Source organism: Myotis lucifugus, unplaced genomic scaffold (genome assembly GCF_000147115.1).
Source record: "Myotis lucifugus unplaced genomic scaffold, Myoluc2.0 scaffold_50, whole genome shotgun sequence".
Lineage (NCBI taxonomy): Eukaryota > Metazoa > Chordata > Mammalia > Chiroptera > Vespertilionidae > Myotis > Myotis lucifugus.
The window spans coordinates 2,278,900-2,303,170 of NW_005871098.1; the positions used below are offsets into that span (position 1 = coordinate 2,278,900).

The following is a 24,271-nucleotide window of genomic DNA, read 5'->3' on the forward strand; positions in this document are numbered from 1 at the left end:
GAATTGCTCTCAAACCCACAAACAAATACTGGTGGAAGGGGATTGGGGGAGGAGTTCTCAATATTATTAAAATTCAACTTTTCTAATATTTAAGATTTAGATGGATATTTCCATCACTAAGCTTTTAAGACCTCTCTAACCAAAATTAAACAAATAAGCAATGTGTTGAATTCATTCCAGATGTCAGCTTTACTAACAAGCTATTCCTGAAGTTCTCTGAATGAAAAACAGCAGTTTTACCCATTTGCCTGGGCTCGAAAAGCATAGAAGAAAGCATGTTTCTTAATGCACATTACAAAAGTTTTCTGAAAGCAAATTAACTTGACATTTTCAAAAAATAGTATAGTTCATGCATATGTACAACCAAAGGAGAAACTTTCTGCTTTTTACATATTGTTCTGAATTCTTTACTCTGGTTGTATAGGCCATGAATTTGCCTTGTCTTTACTTTTCCAGATCTAAGGATAACAGCTAATTAATCTTTTTAAGTGGCATTCGTGAAGTGGTTACTGTGTGCCAGGCACTGAAAATACTTAATCTCACAACAACCTTATGAGGTAAATACTATTACCCCCTCCATTTTTCTAATAAGAAACTGAGGCATTAAGAGGTTAAATCATTCCTCAAAATCATGTGGTTAGTTCTGGGGCAGAAGAGAATCCACACATCCCATCTGTCTGGAATCGAGCTATGGTGCCTTCCACTGTGAACAACTAATTTCCAGAGATTATGAAAAATATCCATTACCTAAATAGACATTATTTCATCTGCTCATTATATCATTTAACATGTGTATGTCCATTCCTTCCACAATAATTGCCAAAGGCGTGGGCTGATTATGACTAAATTTGACAAAAGAAATACATGTTTAGTTCTCTGCTACTTTATTGTCTTAAAGTAAAATATTCAAGAAGAGAATCTGGACAGAGAAAACTTCTACAGAGGACAGGGGAACAAAACTGCTGGTAAAAACCTGAGTATCTGGCAAGAAATTGGTTAAAATCAACTCTGAGCATAAGATAAAACTAGGCTAGGTGTTGCTAGGTCAGACTAGCAGCAAGCTACTGAAATATTGTGCAAGCTGCCCCTGTGAAGAAAGTCTGTGGATCACTTGCACAAACTGCAAGGATTAACATTTGTCCAAATTATTCGTTAACTCCAGGAATTGTGAGCAGTCTAGGATGAGTTCAAGTTACCTTTTCTTAAACATAGGTCCTTCAGAATCTGTTATTTAAATGGAATTCAGTTTTGACCAGTCAAGTGTAAAAAAAAAAAGCTCCACTTATGAAAAAAGAAACAAAGCTGGGATCAATGTTTAGCAATATTATAAATGTAACATTCAATATTGTTTAATATGTATATGTCTCATTTTAACATTTTGTTGGTTAATTGGAACATTTCAAAAACACATTTGTTTTATTCATTGTTATTACTGCATTCATGTTTTTCAAATCATTCACAAAATTACTATTTTCAATTTTAATTCTGTTGTGTTGATGCTATATAATCATCTTTATGAATGAGATATATAAATATACATATACTTATTGTGTCAGATTATTTAATATTTCTATTGGTTAATTATTTCTTTAAATGAGAGGTTCTGTATGAGTAAGGAAAATTTATTATCAAATATAAATGAAAATAAATTATTCAGCCAATATTTCCATAGGCTGGTCACCTTAAACAAAGCATAAAATCTCATCTAATGATCAAATTACTTATCTTACTAATATTATAAAAAAAGGCATCATGTATTTGTAGATTACATGGAATCTACAAATACATGTAATCTACATGTATTTGTAGATTATTAAAACAGCTTAAGAAACATATAATCAAGGAAAATTTAGAGTAGAATTCAAGAATATTTTGACTAAGACAGTGCATCAAATTCATAGTTCATCTGTGTTTGTTTCTCACACTTATTATCTAAGATATAACAAAGTAACAATTGCTGCCTTTACTGTGTCAAGGCAGATATGAGTAATATCTGTAGACATTACCCATTGTATATATTAAAGTACCCAACTAGATATCTTTATACTTGAATGGACTAAAGAATACTTTTTCTCAAATGTATTTTTGGTATTAAAGATAATGATACTATACAAATTAGCAAGGCTTAAGGTTCCTAACAATATTTGATGATTTGAAATCAGACCTTAGTTAACAGATGGCCCTATCATTCTGGGACATAATTGACATCCTCTTTGAAAATCTCAACTGAAAGGCTGATGGACATGTATTCCACCTGGTCCCTTGAAGGATTCTCATTTCAGAAAGGAAACTTTCACAAACAACAGTGTTTATTGTCAAATTCCTAAATGTCATGCCTACCAAAAGCAAAAGTACTCTTTCCAAATTTCCCCTCATATTCTGACTTTTCATACTGTCCAGATATATTTTAAATTTTGTAATTTATATTTGTAATTTTTTAAAATATATTTTATATTTGTAATCATGTTGTCAGTTGAATAATGGTTAAGATTTCTAAAAGGCACATTTATTATAGTAACTCACGCAAAGGTGAATTTCCTGACAAAAGTCCGTGAACTTCTTGAGATTCACAGGGGAATAAACCCAACTATGTAATCAAACCAGGTTTCACCCAAAGTTCAGACAAAGCACATGGAGCCTGGCATGCATGAAACAAGTGAAACCACAAAAATTGATATGGATGTAAGAGCATTTGTGGGGTAATTGTATTATATGCACACCTGTTCATGAGGAACAGTATCACATTCAATGGCTAAACAGAAACAGCTTGTGTTTGCATTGGCATGAACTATCAAGACCAACCTTTCACCAGCACAGATATCATCCCAACAGTTTACTGTGACCACCATGCATCACCCAGATGTTTTTTGAAATGAAAAAAAAAAAGCCATCCCTGCCTGAGATCCTGAACGCAAGAGACTTACAGAGAAAGAGTGGCTGAAACCAGGTGTGATTGATGAGCCCTCTCATTTATACAATGAGATTCAAATCCAGGCTGAAATAATGAATAGAATGAAGGAAAAATACTAGTAAAGATTAATGAGTTTTAAGGACTGATCTCTCTGTTCTGAAACAAATGTGGGAGGAAAATAGTTATAGCTTCAAAAAGTCTTTTTTTCTGATTTTAATCTCTGAAATTTCTAATCCTTTTGAAGTTTCAACAATAATGTTTTAAATTCAACAATTAAGTGTTTATTAGAGAAAAATGGAGATATAGAAAAATAAATATTATAACAATAGAAGAAAGAATGTCTAGAAAGTTGCACCTTAGTATCTTGGGCCACAAACACCACTATGCACATAACTTTTAGCTAGTATTGTTGAGGTATAGGTAATAAATTGTCAAACATTTGGCAGTTTATTGAAGAGAAATACTCACAACATGAGCTACATAAACTCATCCTCTAAATGAGAATATTTTAAAAGATTCTGACTACAGATGTTTCAAAGTAGAATTTTAGGTCTCACTGGGTGTCCCCAACTGGTGATCACTCTATTGTAAGCTTACCTCTTTAGCAAGTTCGTTCAAATTCCTATTTTCCCTTCTCAACTTTTCAACCAGCAAGCAGTCATTGTTACATTTCAACACTTCTTTATATCAAGTACCTAATATAGAATGGAAACAGCTGCAATTTCACTGTCCAGCCCTTTCTTCAACCCTTACAACATTTGTTCTGTTAATGTAGGTTAATTCTGCAAATAGCACTTCTGTAAATTGTTCTTGCAAACTGCTACATCATTTATGTAAGGACTTCTGTGAACTTTGAAAAATTAATGCCTTTAATTTTGGTTGATGGCAACATCAGCAGAGCTCTGTAAATTGCACTTTAATGAGATTTTGCTACAGGGGATAATCTGCTACTGACAGAGGAACATCTTGAAAACATCTGTAGACCTATAATTTCTCTATGGCGATTAGAGCCCATCACAAGACTCCAAATACAAACCCAAAATAAAGGGGAAATATGTAAAGTTCTAAATGATAATACAACCTGTTTTTTAAAAGTGAAGGCTGAGTATGAAATGTTTCATGCCTTGAAAATAAATCAATTTTGGACTAATTAACATTTAGCTTTATTTAATTAAGAAAGACTATTACTGTCTCCACTGCTGTGCATCTGTACATAATGAAGCAAACAGCAGTAGGTATAAGATACCACTGAGGGATATGCCCAAGTAACCCAGCACTATAGGTACGAAGGAATGTGTCTTATTGTTAAATAACTGAAATCAAAAGTCTTACTTTAATTTGTCATAAATAAAATGAAGGTTTCTACAGATGCCTTTTCATACGGTTTCTTATTTGTCTCTGATGGAGACTGATAGTTAGAATGATTTAAATAGAGAGCTGCATAATGGAAACTACTAAATAACACCTTTTAAAAAGTTTATATTTTTAGCAGGTCTAAATCACAGAAGGATGACAAATTTAATTTTGCTACAATTAACATTCTTTATTGCTCTAATGCTATTACTTCAAAAAGCCCCAGACTTATCTTATCTGAAGGTTCATTGTAGCTCATGTTTGTGAATGTGCCATTTTTAGAACAGAAAATTTTGAAATCCATCTCATTTTCTAGTCAAACCCTGTACTTGAAACGCAATCTGCTTTAAATATATACCATATTTATTACCTTACATAAAGTGAAATAAGAAGAAAGCAGCATAAGATATTATACTATATTCTTTATCTTTTATGTCATGAAGCAGCTACTCGTTGGAATCTTGACATCCAGACCATAATTTTCTGCCTATAATGCTTACATCTTTGTAATTTTTCATCAGAAAAAAATTACATAAAATCTGCAGATTTAATGAGTACATGAGATCCCCCCTCAAAAAATCTGTTATTTTTAGAAAAATGAAATATATCAACAGGTTTAGATGATGTTTTAATTGACCCTTTGAAGGCTAAACTGTATGCATATTCTAAAATAAGTGAGAAATAAAAACAATTTAATAGTTTCTCAACCTGAATCTGATCATTCTCACTGTAATAAATGAGGAAAGCTTTTTATTTCTTCACTAGAGGCCCAGTGCACAAAAATTTGTGCACTCGGGGGGGTCCCTCAGCCTGGCCTGTGCCCTCTCACAGTCTGGGACCGCTCGGGGGATGTCCACCTGCTGGCTTAGGCCTGCTCCCCGGGGGATCAGGCCTAAGCTGGCAGTCAGACATCCTTCTGGCAGCCTGGGAGCCGTCGGGGGATGTCCACTTGCTAGCAGGGAGCAGGCCTAAGCTGCAGTCGGACATCCTTAGCGCTGCTGAGGAGGCGAGAGAGGCTCCCACCACCACTGCTGTGCTGGCAGCCGTCAGCCTGGCTTGTGGCTGAGCAGAGCTCCCCCTGTGGGAGCGCACTGACCACCAGCGGGCAGCTCCTGCATTGAGTGTCTGCTCCCTGGTGGTCAGTGTGTGTCATAGTGACCATTTATTCCCAGTCATTCTGCTGGTAGGGTCAATATGCATATTACCCTTTTATTATATAGGATAGAGGCCTGGTGCATGGGTGGGGGCCGGCTGGTTTTCCCTGAAGGGTGTCCTGGATCAGGTTGGGGGTCCCGCTGGGGTGCCTGGCCAGTCTGGGTGAGGGGCTGAGGGCCGTTTTCAAGCTGGCCACAGCCCCTTCAGGGTGGGGGGCCCTACTGGGGTGCCTGGCCAGCCTGGGTGAGGGGCTGGTGGCTGTTTTCAGGCTGGGCATGACCACGGGCTGGAAGCAGGCATCTGGGATTTATTTAACTTCTATAATTGAAACTTTGTAGCCTTAAGCAGAGCCCAGGTTGGGTTGCCCCTGGCAACTGAAGCTCCCAGCCCCTCCTTGAGCAGAGGCCACGTCAGCTGGAAGCATGTATCTGAAATTTATTTATCTTTTATAATTGAAACTTTGTAGCCCTTGAGCAGAGCTCAAGTATGGCCAGGGCAGGTGGGAAGCTTGGCTTCCTCCATTGTGGGGGGCAACACAAGCCTCCTGCTCTCTCCAGCTCCGTGGCCGCAGCCATCTTTCTGATGGAGTGACGAAGTGAGGGTGTGATGGTTAATTTGCATATTACCTTTTATTAGATAGGATTAGTTGGGTCTTCTTAAAATTTTTGTGTGTCTTCCAGAACTAGATATTATCAAGCACCCACATGTACTCTATTACTCCCCCACTTCCAGCAGTAATGAGAGCCCACGTCAAATCACTGTGTTGTTGTTGTTTTTTTTTTATACAGTATATAAAATTACAGCTCGAAGGGAGTAGAGAGAGGATGCATTGAGGTTGAGGTCTCCAAAGGGAAAAATAATAAATAAGGGGTTGACCAGCAGGGATATTTACCTATAACATCTGAACTATCCAGGAGTGATACTATGTGAACTGAGTATGAGATATAATCAGATATCTCCTGCTTCTGCCCCTCTAATGATTGGGGTTTGTGGGTATGACTATAGGGTCTCCCTATGCCCATGGGTCAGTACCTGGGACTTACTTTGAACTTGAACTTGGACCCATCATCATATTCTTCTCTCTCTTCTCCCCATCTGAAATTGTCTTAGTGGTCTTGCACTTGAATCCATTCCTCAAAGACACCATCTGTACTCCACGCATCCTATCTAATAAAAGAGCAATACGCAAATTAACCATCACTCCATCACACCATCACTCCGTCACTCCGTCACAAAGATGGTGGCGCCAATAGCCACAAGATGGCAGTGCCCAGTCCCCTCAGCCCCGCCACTGAAGTGTCCAGGCCTGTTGGCCAGGCAGGTGGCGGGGGAGGCGGGGGGATGGCGAGGGGCGGAGCCGACTATCAGAGGGGGCAGGGGTGGAGCCGGCAATTGGAGGGGGCTGGGGGTCCCCTGCCCAGGCCTAAGGCCTCAGCCAGAGACATCAGGCTTGGGCAGGGGCGGAGCTGGTGATCAGAGGGGGCTGGGGTGGAGCCCAGCAATCAGAGGGGGCTGGGGGGTCCCCCTGATAGGCCAGAGGCCTTGGCCAAAGGCCTCAGGTCTGGGCAGGGGCTGAGCTGGCTCCAAGGGGAGCAGGGAGCGGGCCTAAGCCATCAGTAGGACATCCCCTGAGGGCTCCCAGTATGTGAGATGGGGCAGGCTGGGCTGAGGGACCCCCCACAGTGCATGAATTTTGTACACCAGGCCCCTACTAGGTATATCAAAGGAGTCCCTTGTGCACCGCTAGATAGTTCACTCCTTTTTCAAACACTGCAAGTGCAAGTAAATGTTTGGTATTGTGAGTATCCTTTACAGGTAATACATTGCCAGTTCCAGAATTAAAGATATTTGAGGAATAATTTAGGTAATTAATATCATTAGGATACAGAATATATCTCTAGGCATTTCTAAGGGCCCTTCAACCAAAAAAAAAAAAGCCCTACAATCATGAAATTATTACTCTTACTTCTCAGTATTAAACTTTATCAAAATGTGACTTCTGATGATAAAGAGCAACATCCTTTGTATTCAGTAACTAATGTTTTGTAATATGTCCATTATTTACTACTAAAAAAAAGCTATTATCATATATATATATATATATATATATATATATATATATATATATATCTTTATTGTAAAGAGTATTACAGTTGTCCCTCTTTTCTCCCCTCATTGCTCCCCTCCACCCAATTCCCGCCCCACCCCAGGCCTTCACCACCCTATTGTCTGTGTCCATAGGTAATGCATATATGCATATATGCATATAAGATGATTGTTTAATCTCTTCCCATCCCAGCAACCAACTTCCCTCTGAGAATTGTCAGTCTGTTCCATGTTTCCATGCCTCTGATTCTATTTGATTCACCAGTTTATTCTGTTCATTAGATTTCTTAATAGTCTATTTTGATTGTTAGATTCAATTGTTGATAGATATGTATTTGTTGCTATTTTATTGTTCATGCTTTTTATCTTTTAAATTTTCCTCTTCCTCTTCTTAAAGAATACCCTTCTACATTTCATATAATACTGGTTTGGTGGTGATGAACTCCTTTAGCTTTTTCTTGTTTGTGAAGCTCTTTATCTGACCTTCAATTCTAAATGAGAGCTTTGCTGAGTAGAGTAATCTTGGTTGCAGGTTCTTGCTATTCATCACATTGAATATTTCTTCCATTCCCTTCTGGCCTGCATAGTTTCTGTTGAGAAATCAGCTGACAGTCCTATGGATGCTGCCTTGTAGGTAACTAAGTGCTTTTCTGTTGTTGCTTTTAAGATTCTCTCTGTGTCTTTTGCCCTTGGCATTTTAATTATGATGTGTCTTGGTATGGTCCTGTTTGGGTTCCTCTTGTTTGGGACTCTCTGTGCTTCCTGGACTTGTAAGTCTATTTCTTTCACCAGGTAGGGGAAATTTTCTGTCATTATTTCTTCAAATAGGTTTTCAATATCTTGTTCTATCTCTTCTTCTGGCACCCCCATAACACGAATGTTGGTATGCTTGAAGTTGTATCAGAGGCTCCTTACTATCTTCATATTTTTGGATTCTTTTTTCTTTTGCTCTTCTGGTTGGGTGTTTTTTTTTTCTTCCTTGTATTTCAAATCTTTGACTTGATTCTTGGGATCCTCTAGTCTACTGTTGAATCTCTGTATATTATTCTTTATTTCAGTCAGTGTATGCTTAATTTCTGACTGGTCCTTTTCCATGTTTTGGTATTCTCACTAAGATCCTTGAAGGTCTCACTAAGACCCTTGGAGGTTTCTAGAAAATTCTTGAGTAACCTTATAAGTGTGTTTTTGAACTCTATATCCAGTAGTTTGCTTTCTTCCATTTCTTTCAGTTGTGCCATGTTTCTTTGTCTCTGCTTTTGGCTGCTTCCCTGTGTTTGTTTCTATGTATTGGGTAGAGCTGCTATGTCTCCTGGAACTGGTAGAGTGGCTTTTTGTAGTAGATGTCCTGAAGGGCCCAGTCACTCAGTCTCCCCAGTCACCTGAGCTGGGAACTAGGTGCACCCTTGTGTAGGCTGTGATCACAGTCTTGATGTAGTTGGGCCTTGATTGCTGTTTGTGTCACTGGGAGAAATTAACCTCCAGGCCAATTGGCTGTCACTACAACCAGCTGTGACTACAGTGGGAGGGCTGCTGTGCAAGAGATACCCCTATGGAGCAGCACTTTCTTCAGTGGAGCTTTGGTGCTCACTGAGTCTGCCCCTTGAGTGTGTCACTTATGGATGTGTAGAGTTGTAGTCTGCTATGGTCTGACACTGACCACTGTATCCACTGGCTCTTGGGTCTCCAGGGAGGTGCAAAGTAAGCCACTGCCTGGTGTCACCCAGCAGGAGCTACAGAGAGATCTGCAGATTTGTCCTCTTTGTATGGGGTTTGGAAGTGCTCAAACAAGGACCAGCTATGAAGCAAGGCAGGTGGGTGTTGGGTCTTGGGCCTTTTATTGATAGGTTTGGAGCTCCCTGACCCAGCTGCAGCTTGTTTGATTTTAGCGTGAGGAAGGACAGGCCATTCATATGCAAAAGCCACTGCACACACCTATGGGGGGACTGTAAATTGGATGAGGTCTTAGGAAATCATCAGGTTGGAGAAAACATAAATGGCTGCCAGCCAGCCCTGTGACCAGGGAGATTCCAGCACAGGAACAATGATCTCTATGGGCACCTCCATCTGGGAGAAACCTGCTCCAGAGTTCCTGCCCTGATGCCAGACAATCCAGTTCCTCCTCTTATGTGTCTCACCCTAGAGCTGGAGCTCAGAGGAAGTGGGATATTGTAAGTTCAATTCATGCCCAGCCTTGTAAGTGGAACAGCTGGGTCTCCAGCAGCCTCTGTCTCACTGAGCCCCAATCTGCACTGTTTTTTATAGCCCAAAGTTCTTACTTCTTTTCCCAGCTCTGGGAACCTGGGCTGGGCTTCTGATGTGGGCCTGGGACCCCTTGCTCCTAACAGGTAGCCTCTGCATAGACCATCTCCCTCCCAATTAAAAAAGTGGCACACATGGGTGCTGTGTCTCCACGCCTCTTACAAGTCTCAGTGTGCTTTCCTCATTGCTTCTCTAATTGTAGGACTTCAATTCATCCAGCATTCAGGTGGTTCTGGATGATGGTTGTTCTGTATTTTAGTTGTAATTTTGATGTGGTTGTGGGAGGTAGCAAGTACAGGTGATTACCTATGCTGCCATCTTGGTTCCTTGCTATTATCTTTTATTTATTTTATTTTATTTTATTTTTAAAAAATTCTTTATTGTCTAAAGTATTACATAAGTCTCCTTTTACCCCCATTGAACTCTCCCTGGCCACCCCCACTGCCAGCACATGCCCTCACACCCCTACTATCTGTAAACGTTGGTTATGCTCATATGCATGAATACAAGTCCTTTGGTTGATCTCTTACCCTCTCAACCCCTGCCTTCCCTCATAGGTTGGAGAGTCTGTTCGATGCTTCTATGATACTGCCTTTATTTTTCTTCATAAGTTTATGTTGTTGATTATATTTCACAAATGAGTGAGATGATGTGATATTTATCTTTCTCTGACTGACTTATTTCACTTAGCATAATGCTCTCCAACTCCATCCATGCTGTTGAAAATGGTAAGAATTTCTTCTTTTTTACATCAGTATAGTATTCCATTGTGTTGATGTACCACAGTTTTTTAAACCATTCATTTGCTGATGGGCACTTAGACTGTTTCCAAATCTTAGCTCTGGTATATTGTGCTGCTATTAACATAGAGGTGCATATATTCTTTCTGACTGGTGTTTCTGTTTTCCTGGGATGTATTCCTAGAAGTGGGATTACTGGGTCAAATGGAATTTCCATTTTTAGTTATTTGAGGAAATGCCATACTGTTTTCCACACTGGCTGCACCAATCTGCATTCCCACCAGCAGTGAAAGAGGGTTAATTTTTCTCTGCATCCTTGCCAGCACTTGTGGTTTTTTGATTTGTTGATGATAGCCATTCTGACAGATGTGAGATGATACTTCATTGTTATTTTGATTTGCATCTCTTGGATGATTAGTGACTTTGTGCATGTTTTGTGCAAGGATTTTGGCCTTCTGTATATCCTCTTTCAAAAATGTGTCTATTTAGGTCCTTGGCCCATATTTTGATTGGATTGTTTATCTTCCTTTTGTTAAGTTGTATGAGTTTGCTATGAATTTTGGAGATTAAACCCTTACCAGAGATAATTCTTGTGGCTCTTTTGAGGGTTTCTTTTGCTGTGCAAAAGCTTTATATTTTCATGTAATTTGATTTGTTTATTTCTCCTTAGTTTCCATTGCCCTAGGGAGCTGTATCAATAAAGATATTGCTATAACAAGTGTCTGCTATTTTACTATGTATAGCTTCTGCTAAGATTTTTATTGTTTCCCATCTTATGCTTAATCTTATCACTACCATGCTAGCGATGCAAGAACTGCTAAAGGGACTATTGTAAAAAGAAGAAATAAAAAGGGAAGAAGTAACAAAGACACAAAAAGTAAAAATGGCTGCAAACAAATACCTATCAATAATAACTTTGAACATAAATGGACTGAATGCTCCAATCAAAAGAAATAGAGAGTCTGTATGGATAAGAAAACATGACCGATATATATATACTGTCTGCAGGAGACCCACCTCAGAACAAGGGAAGCGCATAGACTAAAAGTGCAGGGATGGAAAAATATCTTTCAGGGAACTGAAAATGAAAAAAAAAAAGGCTGGGGTAGCAATACTTATATTCTATAAAATAGACCTCAAAGTGAAAGCCATAACAAGAGATAAGGAAGGCTACTTCATAATAACAAAGGGATAAATACAACAAGATGATATAACTCTGGTAAACATACATGCACCCAATACAGGCACACAAAATACATTAAAAAAATAAAATTCTGGAAGAAAACAAGAGACAGATTGACAACAATATAATCATAGCAGGGGACTTTAATACTCCACTGACATCACTAATAGATCCTCTGGACAAAAAATCAGCAAAGAAACAGAAATCCTAAATGACTCACTAGATCACATGGACTTAATTGATATCTTCAGAAGATTTCATCCCACAGAATATACATTCTTCTCAAGTATACCTGGGTCATTTTCAAAGATAGACCACATATTGGGTCAAAAGCAAAGTCTCTCCAAATTCAAGAAGATTGAACTCATATCAAGCACCTTCTCAGACCACAATAGCATAATATTAGAAATCAACTACAATAAAAAAAATTCAAACATTGGAGGCTGAATAACATGCTATTACACAATGACTGGGTTACCAAAGAGATCAAGGAAGAAATTCAAAACATTCTGAAAATGAATGACAATGAAAACATAATCCAAAATCTATGGGACACCATGAAAGCAGTCCTGAGAGAGAAGTTCATAGCTCTACAGGCCTACGTAAAAAAAAAAAAAAAAAAGGTAATGAATTATCCAACCCTACAACTTAAATAATTAGGAGAACAACAAGAAAAGTCCAGATTAAGAAGAAGGAAGGAAATAATAAGATCAGAGCAGACATAAATGACATAGAGACCAAAAAAAAAAAAAAACCAATTCAAAAGATTAATGAAAACAAGAGCTGGTTCTTTGAAAGGATGAACAAGATTGATGAACCTCTAGCCAGACTTACCAAGAAGCAAAGAGGACCCAAATAAACAAAATCAGAAATGAAAGAAGTGAAGAAACAACTGACCCCACATACATACAAAGGATTGTAAAAAAAATATTAGGAACAACTCTATTACATCAAACTGGACAACCTTTATGGAATGGACATATTCCTAGATAAATACAAGATTACAGAATTCAATTAGGAAGAATCAAAAAACTTGAATAGGCAGATTAGTACTGATGAAATTGAAACTGTACTCAAAAAACTTCCAGCAAAAGAAAGCCCTGGACCAGATGGCTTCACAGGGGATTTTTTTACCAAATATTCAAAGAACTAAACCCTATCCTTCTCAGATTATTCCTAAAAATAAAAGAGGAAGGCACACTTCCAAGCCAGCATTACCCTAATCCCAAAACCAGATAAAGACACAACAAAGAAAGACAATTACAGGCCAATATCCCTGATAAACATAGATGCTAAATCCGCAACAAAATTCTAGCAAACCAGATCCAGCATTACATTAGAAAGATCATACACCATGACCAAGTGGGATTTATTCCAGGGATGCAAGGATGGTACAATATCCACAAATCAATAAACGTGATACATCATATAAACAAACTGAGAGACAAAAATCACATAATCATGTCAATTGATACAGAAAAAGCATTTGACAAAGTCCAAATCCCTTTACTGATAAAAAAAAAATCAGAAAAGTGAGAATAAAAGGATCATACCTTAACATAATAAAAAGCCTTATATGACAAACCTACAGCCAACATCATACTCAATAGGCAAAAACTAAAACCATTTCCCATAACAGGAACAAGACAGGAATGCCCGCTTTTACCACTCATGTTCAATATAGTACTGGAAGTGCTAGCCAATGCAATCAGATGAGAAGAAGAGATAAAAGGCATCCAAATTGGAAAAGAAGACATAAAACTGTCCTTATTTGCAGATGACATGATACTGTACTTAGAAAACCCAAAAGACTCCATCAAAAAATTATTAGACCTAATAAATGAATTCGGCAATGTAGCAGGATACAAAATTAATGCCAAAAAATCAATTGCATTTTTATACACCAAGAGTGAACTTACAGAAATAGAGATTTAAAAAAACCAATCTCATTTACCATTGCACAAAAAAATTAAGATACCTAGGAATAAACAACTAAAGAGCTAAAAGACCTCTACTCAGAAAACTACAGGACATTGTAAAAAAGAGATAGAGGAATACATAAACAGATGTATACCATGTTCATTGATTGGTAAAATAAACATCATCAAGATGTCCATACTACCCAAAACAATTTATAAATTCAATGCACTCCCCATTAAAATACCCATGGCATATTTTACAGACCTAGAACGAACTCTCCAAATATTCATCTGGAATTAAAAAAAAGACCCTGAATAGCTGCAGCGATCCTAAGAAAGAAGAACAAAGTAGGTGGGATCTCAATACCAGATATCAAGGTGTTTTACAAAGCCACTGTTCTCAAAATTGCCTGGTACTGGCAGAAGAACAGACATATAGATCAATGGAATAGAATAGAGAACCCAGAAATTGAACTGAACCAATATGCTCAATTAATATTTGACAAAGGAGGCAAGAACATACAATGGAGTAAAGACAGTCTCTTCAATAAATGGTGTTGGAAAAATTGGACAGAAACATGCAAAAAAATGAAACTAGAACACCTACTTACACCATACACACAAAAAAAACTCAAAATGGATAAAGGACTTAAATGTAAGACAGGAAACCATAAAAACAAATTGAAGAATCCATAGTCATATCTCAGAAAAAATCTCAGACATATGCCGAAGCAATTTCTTTACCAACACAGCTCCTAGAGCATTGCAAACTAAGGAGAAAATAAACAAATGGGACTACATCAAAATAAAAAGCTTCTGCACAGCAAAAGAAACCATCAACAAAACAACAAGAAAGCCCACTGCATGGGAGAACATATTTGCCAATGTTATCACCAATAAGGGTTTAATCTCCAACATTTATAGGGAATTCATACAACTTAAAAAAGGGCAGATAAACAATCCAATCAAAAAATGGGCAAAGGACCTAAATAGACACTTTTCAAAAGAGGACAGTCAGAAAGCCAAGAGACATATGAAAACATGCTCAAAGTCACTAATCATCTGAGAAATGCAAATCAAAACAACAATGAGGTATCATTACACACCTGTCAGAATGGCTATCATCAACAAATCAACAGGTCCCGCGCCCGGACTTTGCCATCGGCGGGGGGCCAGCCCTGGGAGCTCCCGGAATGCGTCCTGCAGCCGCAGCCTGAGCTTTAGCCCTTGCGGGGAATGTGACCGGGACTGAGGGGCCACCAGAAGCATGGAGACGGTGGTGATCGTTGCCATAGGCGTGCTGGCCACCATCTTTCTGGCCTCATTCGCAGCCTTGGTGGTGGTTTGCAGGCAGCGGTACTGCCGACCTCGACCCAGGGACCTGCTGCAGCGCTATGATTCCAAGCCCATTGTGGACCTCATCGGTGCCATGGAGACCCAGTCTGAGCCCTCTGAGCTGGAACTAGACGACGTCGTCATCACCAACCCCCACATCGAGGCCATTCTGGAGAATGAAGACTGGATCGAGGATGCCTCGGGTCTCATGTCCCACTGCATTGCCATCTTGAAGATCTGTCACACTCTGACAGAAAAACTTGTTGCCATGACGATGGGCTCAGGGGCCAAGATGAAGACTTCAGCCAGCGTCAGCGACATCATTGTGGTGGCCAAGCGGATCAGCCCCAGAGTGGACGATGTTGTGAAATCGATGTACCCGCCGCTGGACCTGAAGCTCCTGGATGCACGGACAACGGCCCTGCTCCTGTCTGTCAGTCACCTGGTGCTGGTGACCAGGAATGCCTGCCACCTGACCGGGGGCCTGGATTGGGTAGACCAGTCGCTGTCCGCTGCTGAGGAGCACTTGCAAGTCCTTCGAGAGGCGGCCTTGGCCTCTGAGCCAGAGAAAGGCCTCCCAGGCCCTGAGGGCTTCCTGCAGGAGCAGTCGGCCATCTAGTGCCGGCTGGCCAGCCGCTGACCACAAGGGCCGGCCTGCTGCTGTCTGCGGGCGGCCCGGCCGAGCCTTCCACTTTTCCTGTCGTTAGTTCCGCACGGCTCGGGGTCCAGCCGTGTGCATCATAAATCAGGAGAGCCCGTGGGTTGATGCCTCTGTTGCAGTTGCAGATGGTGGCTGGCGAGTGGCAGTCTGACACCACAGTTAGGGGAGACGCCATTCACCATCTGCGCGGCAGCCCTCTGAGCACTGGTGGACTCTAACCTTTATTTGGCTCACCTGGTGCTTTCGGGGAAACTGAGCCACCGCCTGAGAATCAGGAGGTTTCTCATCACAATCAGCATTTCTGGCTTCCCTTGAACAATCAGAAGGTGAGGCAACTCTGACCTGCATTTTCCAAAGAGGACAATCAATTGGAACTAAGTAGGAGTAGCCTTTTTTTTTTAAATCCTCACCTGAGGATGCTTTTCCATTGATTTTTAGAGAGAGACACAGAGATTAGAGAGAGACACACAGAGAGAAGCATCCATCTGCGAGAGACACATAGATTGGTTGCTTCCTGCACACGCTCTGACCGGGGCCAGGAATGGAGCCTGCAACCGAGGTACATGCCCCTGACTGGAATCGAACCCGGGACCCTTCAGTCCACAGGCTGAAGCTCTATCCACTGAGCCAAACCGGCTAGGATGGGGTTGCCTCTTTTTGCAAGACTTGTCCTCTCTCACCTGGTCTGTTTCATCGATTTGTGTTACCTGCCCGATCCCTGAGGCATCTGAGTCCCTCCTCCCCTTCACAGGTGTGTGTTTGAAGGTGAGCACCTCAGAGCTGATTATTCCCTTTTCATCTTTATGCCTGTAATTTGACCTAGTTACCACTACCTGGATAGTAAATGCATACTTAGGTTTAAAAAAAAAAAATCAACAAATGACAAGTGCTGGAGAGGATGCGATGAAAAAGGAACACATGAGCACTGCTAGTGGGAAAGCAGACTGGTGCAGCCACTATGGAAGACATTATGGAGTTTCCTCAAAAATTTCTAATGGAACTCCCATTTGACCCAGTGATCCCACTTCTAGGAATATATCCCAAGAAAACAGAAACACCAATCAGAAAGGATATATGCATCCCTATGTTCATAGCAGCACAATTTACCATAGCTATGATTTGGAAACAGCCTAAGTGCCCATCAACAAATGAATGGATTAGAAAACTATGGAACATCTACACAATGGAATACTATGCTGCTGTAAAAAAGAAGGAATTCTTACCATTTGCAACAGCATGGATGGAACTGGAGAGCATTATGCTAAGTGAAATAAGCCAGTCAATGAAGGAAAAATACCACATGATCTCACTCATTTATGAATAATAAAGACCATTATAAACTGATGAACAAAAATAGACAAAGAGGCAGAGTAGCATCGAACAGACTGTCAAACTACAGCGGGAAGGCCGGGGAGGGTTGGGGGATGGGGAGGGGTAAGAGATCAACCTAAGGACTTGTATGCATGAATATAAGCATAACCAATGAACACAAGACACTGGGGGGTAGGGGAGGCCGGGGGAAGGTCAAGGGGAAAAATAAAAAAAGGAGACATATGTAATACTCTTTGTAATACTTCTTTAAGCAATAAAACAAAATTAAAAAAACAAACAAAGTAAAAACTAAAAATGGAACTCCCATTTGACCCAACAATCCCACTTCTAGGAATATATCCCAAGAAACTAGAAACACCAATCAGAAAGGATATATGCACCCCTATGTTCATAGCAGCACAATTCACTATAGCTAAGATTTGGAAACAACCTAAGTGCTTATCAACAGATGAGTAGATTAAAAAACTTTGGTACAGCTACACAATGGAATACTATGCTGCTGTAAAAAGGAAGGAACTCCTACCATTTGCAACAGCATGGATGAAGCTGGAGAGCATTATGCTAAGTAAAATAAGTTAGTCAGAGAAAGATAAATATCACATGATCTCCCTCATTTGTGGATTATATTGAACAACATAAACCAATGAACAAAAACATATCCACAGAGAGAGAAACATCGATCAGATGCTCAAACCTCAGAGAAATGGTAGGGGAGGGTTGGGGTACGGGGGAGAGATCAACCAAAAGACTTGTATGCATGCATATAAGCATAACCAATGGACGCAAACAACAGAGGATGAGGATGAGGGCAGGATTGGGGGGTCGGATCACCACACATTTGTAATACCTTAATCAATAATAGTAAAGAAATTCTAGCAAAAAGAATCCAGCATTACATTAGAAAGATCATACACCATGACCAAGTGGGATTTATCCTGGTGATGCAAGGATGGTATAATATTCGCAAATCAATAAATGTGATACATCACATAAACAAATTGAGAGACAAAAATCACATAATCATATCAATTAATGCAGAAAAGGCATTTGACAAAATCCAACATTCTTTCTTGATAAAAATTCTCAGCTAAGTGGGAAGAGAGGAATCATACTTCAACATAATAAAAGCCTTATATGACAATCAATGGACAAAAACTAAAACCATTTCCCCAAAGAACAGGAACAAGACAGAAATGCCCACTTTAACCTCTCCTGTTCAACATAGTACTGGAAGTGCTAACCATAGTGATCAGGCAAGAAGAAAAAATAAAAGGCATCCAAAATGGAAAAGAATTAAAATTGTCATTATTCACAGGTGTCATAATATTGAACATAGAAATCCCTAAGAATTTTTCAAAAATTATTAGACTTAATAATTGAATTTGGCAATATAGCAGGATACAAAATTAATGCTCAGAAATCTATGGCATTTTTATACACCAATAGTGAACTTACAGAGAGATTAAAAAAATCCCATTTACCATTGCACCAAAAAAAATGAAGATACCTAAGAATAAACTTAACTAAGGAGGTAAAAGACCTCCATTCAGTAAACTACAGGACACTGCAAAAAAGATAGAGGAAGACATAAACATATGGAAGAACATTCATTGTTCATGGGTTGGTAGAATCAACATCATTAAAATGCCCATACTACCCAAATGATCTATAGATTCTATGCAATCTCCATTAAAATACTAACGGCATATTTCACAAACCTAGAACGAACTCTCCAAAAATTCATTTGGAATAAAACAAGACCCCAAATAGCTGGAGCAATCATGAGAGGAAAAAAAAAGTAGGAGGGATCATAATACCAGATATCAAGCTATATTACAAATACACTGTTTTCAAAACTGCCTGGTACTGGCACAGGAACAGACATATGGACCAATGGAACAGAACAGAGGACCCAGAAATCTACCCAAGCCATTATTCTCAATTAATATTTGACAAAGGAGGCAAGAGCATATAGTGGAGTCAAGACAGTCTCTTCAATAAATGGTGTTGGAAAAATTGGACAGATACATGCAAAAAAATGAAACTAGAACACCAACTTACACCATTCAGAAAAATAAACTCAAAATGGATAAAGGACTTAAACATAGGACAGGAAAGCAAAAAAATCTCAGACATATGCCAAAGCAATATCTTCACCGATATAGCTCCTAGGGCAATGGAAATTAAAGAGAAAATGAACAAATGGGACTACATCAAAATAAAAAGCTTCTGAACAGCAAATGAAGTCATCAACAAAACAACAAGAAAGCCCAATGCATGGAAGAACATATTTGCCAATGCTATTTCAGATGAGGGTTTAATATCTAAAATTTACAGAGAACTCATGCAACTTAACAAAAGGCAGGTAAACAATCCAATAAAAAATTGGGCAAAGGACCTAAGTAGATACTTTTCAAAAGAGGACATACAGAAGGCCGACAGACATGAAAACATGCTCAAAGTCACTAATCATCTGAGAAATGCAAATCAAAATAACAATGAAGTACCATCTCACTCCTGTCAGAATAGATATTAGCAATAAACCAACAAATGACTAGTGCTAGCGAAGATGTGGAGATAAAGAAACTCTCCTGCATTGCTGGTGGGAATGCAGACTGGTGCAGCCACTGTGTAAAACAGTATGGAGTTTCCTCAAAAAACTAAAAATGGAACTCCCATTTGACCCAGTGATCCCACTTCTAGGAATATATCCCAAGAAACCAGAAACACAAATCAGAAAGGATATATGCATCCCTATGTTCACAGCAGCACACTTTACAATAGCTAAGATTTGGAATCAGCCTAAGTGCCCATCAGCAGATGAATGGATTAGAAAACTGTGGTACATCTACACAATGGAATACTATGCTGCTGTAAAAAGGAAGGAACTCCTACCATTTGCAACAGCATGGATAGATCTGGAGAGCATTATGCTAAGCAAAATAAGCCAGTCAGAAAAAGATAAATACCACATGATCTCACTCATTTGTGGATTATAATGAACAACATAAACCAATGAACAAAAACAGATGTAGAGACAGAGAAGCATCTATCAGATGCTCAAAACTCATAGGGAAGGTAGGTGAGTGAGGGTGGGGGTGAGGGGAAGAGAGCAACCAAAGGACTTGTATGCATACATATAAGCATAAGCGATGGATGTGGACAACAGGGGGTGAGGGTGAGGGTAGGATTGGGAGGATGAGGGGACATTGGGGGGATAAGGACACATTTGTAATATCTTAATCAATAAAGGGGGGGGAAATGAAAAAAAAACTGTGAAACATCTACACAATGGAATACTATCCTGCTGTAAAAACGAAGAAATGTCTACCATTTGCAACAGCAAGAATGGACCTAGAGAGCATTATGCTAAGAAAAATAAGTCAGTTAGAGAAAGATAAATATCACATGATCTCACTCATTTGTGGAATATAATAAACAACATAAACTGATAAACAAAAACAGATCCAGAGACAGAGAAGTATTGATCAGACCGTCAATCCTGAGAGAGAAGGCCGGGAAGGGTGGTGGAAGAGGGAGAGATCAACCAAAGTACTTGTATGCATGCATATAAACTTAACCAAGGGACACAGACACTAGGGTGGTGAGACCATGAGCTGGAGGTGGGAGGAGGGTTATGGGGGGATCAAGACACATATGTAATACCTTAATCAATAAAGAAAAAAGATTATCAAAAAAAAAAGTTCTAGCAAATAAATGCCCTGGACCCGATGGTTTCACAGGGGATTTTTCCCAAATATTCTAAGAATAACTAAAACCTATCCTTCTCAGATTATTCCAAAAAATTCAAGAGGAAGGCACACTTCTAAGCTCATTCTATGAAGCCAGCATTACCTGTTGGAGACCGGGTGTAAGCTGACACGGTCCTTGCACCTGAAGGGGCTAGCAAGGCTGGGACCCTTACCCACACAGTTTTCCCAGACTTGTTTGGATGGTGGTTATCAGTAGAATGAAAGCAACCTTTGTAGAATGAGAACAGCCTTTCATGGCTTACCAAGAAGTTTGTAACTATTTACTGAGATTTGCTGTACCAAGAATTTGTCCTTCTGCTCTGTCTCTCCCTTAGAGATTAAGAGGAACAAAGAATACATTTCTCTTGACAGACCTCCTATTCAGTGTTTTGTGTATAAAAGGCATTGCATGGTTAATAAACTTACTGCAGTTCCTCGATTGACCTGTAGTCCTCCCGATCCCGCTCTCCTGTCTTTCTTTCTTTTCTCAATTCCCACCTCCCTACCTCAGCCTGGTTCAACCTGTCAGGCTGGCCCTGAAAAATTGGCACCCAAAACCAGGGACCTGAGGACTTGGGAAGCAGACGGTGAGGAACTCCTACGGATAAAGAGTGCACTTGTTAAGGTAAGGGAGGAGCAATTTTTTGATAGTCAGGAGTAAAGCATGGGACAGTTAGAATCTAGGGAAAATGCCCTTTATGGGCAAATGTTAAAGTCTATGCTCAACAGTAAAGGAACTAAGGTTAATGACAAGCAAGTAGAAAATTTTTTAAAATTCATTCAGGAGGTCTCCCCTTGGTTTCCTGAGGAAGGAACCGTTAACTTAGAAACATGGCAGGAAGTTGGAGAACAAATGCGCAATCATTATAGAGCCCTTGGGCCAAGTAAGACCCCGGCTGATGCATTTTCCTTATGGAATTTGATACGGGATTGTTTAGATCCCAGGCATGACCATAATCAACTGTCTCTTAAGCCAGGACAAAAAGAGAAGCAGTGTGATGGCACAAAACAGGGGTCTAAAAAAGACAGTATATTAAAAAGGAATAATGTAAATTTTAAAGACAAATTAAATCCTCAAGATGAGGAGGATCTTGAGGAAGCTGCTGCCCTTTATCATGATGATGATACAGGTGTTGTTCAGCAAAAGAGGAGGAAGAATATTTTTCTGCTGGAACTGAAGAGGGTAGTGATATGGAGGATGTGTTAGAACACTTTTTAGAAGCATTAAAGCTTCTTGGCAAGAAAAAGAGAAGCCGCGGGGGCCATTCCCGCCACTCTCTGCTGCCTTGTGCAGCACCAGTTCTACTTTCCCCTCTCCAGATGGCTTTGCAGGAGGCACGAAAGTGTGGTGAGGAATTGGGCATTTATGCCTTCCCCATTATGGAACAGGCGAACCCTAACATGGGATAGTGTGAGCGTACTTATGACCCGCTTCCTTTTAAAACCTTGAAGGAGTTAAAAACAGCCTGTGCTCAGTATGGGCCCACTTCCCCTTATACTTTAACCATCTTGGAAACTATAGCTTCAGAGGCTCTCCCACCTAATGATTGGAGAGCTATTGCCAAGGCTTGTTTATCAGGAGGGGATTATCTCTTGTGGAAATCAGAATATGATGAAAAGGCTAAGGAACAAGCTGCTCATAATCGAGCTGCCCAGAATAATATTTCTTATGAAATGCTGGTAGGAGAAGGAGCCTATGCTGATACCCATAATCAAATTCAATACCCCCAGGAAGCTTATGGGCAAATTAATGGAGCTGGGATCAGAACCTGGAAAAAGTTACCCACCTCTGGTCAGAAAACAGAGGAGCTCTCAAAAATTATTCAAGGTCCAGATGAAAAGTATCAGGATTTTGTCTCTCGGCTATTACAGGCTGTTGGCCGAGTAGTGGTGGATGGAGAGGCTGGAATGTTAATAGTTAAACAGTTGGCATATGAAAATGCCAACACTGCCTGTCAAGCTGCACTGGGGCCCTATCAAAGAAAGGGGACTCTCTCAGATTATATCCGCATTTGCGCAGATATTGGTCCCTCATATATACAAGGAGTCGCCATTGCGGCCGCATTAAAGGGAGCCACCATTGAAGGAATTCTTCAGCAACAGTTTAGCACAGGGAAAAGTCAAACACACAAGTGTTTCACTTGTGGAGGAACAGGACACATGACAAAACAGTGTCCCTCTAATAAAGGGGTTAATAAAGGAAATGGCAGAGGTCCCAAACAACCTGGACTGTGCCCTAAATGTAAAAGAGGAAAAGATTGGGCAAATGAGTGTAGATCTAAAACAGATGTCCAGGGAAATTCCTTGCCTCAGCAGCAGTCGGGAAACTCCTGAAAGGGGCCAGCCCAGCCCCAGCAAATAATAGGGGCATTGTCTGTTTACCCTCCTGTCCTTGTGCCGTCTCAAGGCCAGCTGGCTGCACAGCACCCAACCTGCCCCAGGGAGCAAAACGGATACAAGAGTTATTCTGAGCAACCCCCGGAAGTGCCGGGTTGGACCTTGGATCCATAGGGCGATATGTATTAACTCCAGAATTGGGACCACAAGCCATTTCTATAGGAGTGTATGGACCTACTCCTAAAGGGATGTTTGGCCTTTTACTAGGTAGAAGCAGCTTAACTATGAAAAGAGTACAAATTTTTCCAGGAGTAATTGATGCAGATTATGAGGGAGAAATTAAAATTATGGTCTCTGCCCCCAGAGATATCATCACCATCACCTCAGACATGAAAATTGCTCAATTGATTTTGCTCCCTCTGCCTGCCACAGGCAATCTACTTTTCACAGAGTCTCCGGGGGCCAGGGGTTTTGGCTCCTCGGACAAGGCATATTGGGTACAAGCTATTTCTCATGCAAGGCCTGAGAGAACTTTACTTATACAAGGGAAAAGATTTACAGGGATTTTAGATACAGGAGCAGATATTTCTGTCATAAACTTAGCTCACTGGCCTAAAGAGTGGCCCTATAGAGAAGCTATGACACAACTTCAAGGAATAGGTCAGACCAACTCTCATTTACAGAGTTCAAAAATGTTAAAGTGGCAAGACAATGAAGGTCACTCTGGGTTATTTCAACCATATGTCTTATCAGGGATTCCTGTGAATTTATGGGGAAGAGACATTCTGTCTGCCCTGGGTGTTGCCCTTGTTACCACCCCAGCTCAGGGAAATTTTTAGGGGGGCTCATTGTTTCTCCTGTTATCCACACAGCTGACAAGATATCTTGGAATTCAGATGACCCTGTATGGGTAGAGCAGTGGCCCCTTTCCAAAGAAAAAATACAAGCTGCTCATGAGTTGGTACAGGAACTAGGGCATATAGAAGAGACTACCAGTCCTTGGAATACTCCTATTTTTATCATAAAAAAGAAATCAGGAAATTGGCGCCTTTTACAGGATTTAAGGGCAATAAACAAACAAGACTATGGAAATTATGAGACCTTTACAGCCTGGTCTCCCTTCCTCTGTAGCAATCCCTAATGGGATGAAGCTATTAGTACTAGATTTAAAGGATTGTTTTTTTCACTATTCCTCTGGATCCCTCTGATTACAAACGATTTGCATTCA

The 24,271-nt window shown here is 40.1% G+C and overlaps 1 pseudogene; it reads left to right on the forward strand.

Moving 5' to 3' along the window:
* The first annotated feature begins 14,801 nt into the window (after positions 1-14,801).
* Positions 14,802-16,013, forward strand: LOC102442231 (annotated as a pseudogene).
* Positions 16,014-24,271: the final 8,258 nt, after the last annotated feature.